Below are 1756 nucleotides of genomic sequence, written 5' to 3'. Positions count from 1 at the left end.
TTCTTAATATCTTTTGCTTCTGTTAGGTCCATACCATTTCTGTCCTTTATCGAGCCCAACTTTGCATGAAATGTTCCCTTGGTATCTCTAATTTTCTTGAAGAGATCTCTAGTCTTTCCCATTCTGTTGTTTTCCTCTATTTCTTTGCATTGATCGCTGAAGAAGGCTTTCTTATCTCTTCTTGCTATTCTTTGGAACTATGCATTCAGATGCTTATATCTTTCCTTTTCTCCTTTGCTTTTCACTTCTCTTCTTTTCACAGCTATTTGTAAGGCCTCCCCAGACAGCCATTTTGCTTTTTTGCATTTCTTTTCCATGGGGATGGTCTTGATCCCTGTCTCCTGTACAATGTCACGAACCTCAGTCCATAGTTCATCAGGCACTCTATCTATCAGATCTAGGCCCTTAAATCTTTCTCACTTCCACTGTATAATCATAAGGGGTTTGATTTAGGTCATACCTGAATGGTCTAGTGGTTTTCCCTACTTTCTTCAATTTAAGTCTGAATTTGGCATTAAGGAGTTCATGATCTGAGCCATAGTCAGCTCCCGGTCATGTTTTGCTGACTGTATAGAGCTTCTCCATCTTTGGCTGCAAAGAATATAATCAATCTGATTTCGGTGTTGACCATCTGGTGATGTCCATGTGTAGTCTTCTCTTGTGTTGTTGGAAGAGGGTGTTTGCTATGACCAGTGTGTTCTCTTGGCAAAACTCTATTAGCCTTTGCCCTGCTTAATTCCATATTCCAAGGCCAAATTTGCCTGTTATTCCAGATGTTTCTTGACTTCCTACTTTTGCATTCCAGTCCCCTATAATGAAAAGGACATCTTTTTTGGGTGTTAGTTCTAAAAGGTCTTGTAGGTCTTCATAGAACTGTTCAACTTCAGCTTCTTCAGCATTACTGGCTGGGGCATAGACTTGGATTACTGTGATATTGAATGGTTTGCCTTGGAAACGAACAGAAATCATTCTGTCGTTTTTGAGATTGCATCCAAGTACTGCATTTCGGACTCTTTTGTTGACCATGATGGCTACTCCATTTCTTCTAAGGGATTCCTGCCCACAGTAGTAGTTAAATTCACCCATTCCAGTCCATTTTAGTTCGCTGATTCCTAGAATGTCGACGTTCACTCTTGCCATCTCCTGTTTGACCACTTCCAATTTGCCCAGATTCATGGACCTAACATTCCAGGTTCCTATGCAACACTGCTCTTTACAGCATCAGACCTTGCTCCTATCACCAGTCACATCCACAACTGGGTATTGTTTTTGCTTTGGCTCCATCCCTTCATTCTTTCTGGAGTTATTTCTCCACTGATCTCCAGTAGCATATTGGGCACCTACTGATCTGAGGAGTTCCTCTTTCAGTATCCTATCATTTTGCCTTTTCATATTGTTCATGGGTATATATTATAATTATGTTATGTATTATAATTATATTATATTATTATGCTTATATATAATATTTAATTAAATAATTATATATTATATATTTATATATTGAATATTATATATAATATAAGTCTATGCAACCTCATAGACTGTAGCCTGCCAGGCCCCTCTGTCTATGGAATTCTCCAGGCAACAATACTGGAATGAGTTGCCATTTCCTCCTGCAGGGGATCTTCCTGATCCAGAGATCAGACCCACATCTCCTGCATTGGCAGGCAGATTCTTTACCACTGTTCCACCTGGGAAGCCTGTAAGTCAGCTATATTTTAATTAAAAAAAAGAAGAAGAAGAAGAAAGGAAAGTG

Source organism: Bison bison, unplaced genomic scaffold (assembly GCF_000754665.1).
Source record: "Bison bison bison isolate TAMUID 2011002044 unplaced genomic scaffold, Bison_UMD1.0 scf7180017864375, whole genome shotgun sequence".
Lineage (NCBI taxonomy): Eukaryota > Metazoa > Chordata > Mammalia > Artiodactyla > Bovidae > Bison > Bison bison.
The sequence above is the reverse complement of the archived record's forward strand: the minus strand, read 5'-3'. Positions refer to the sequence as shown.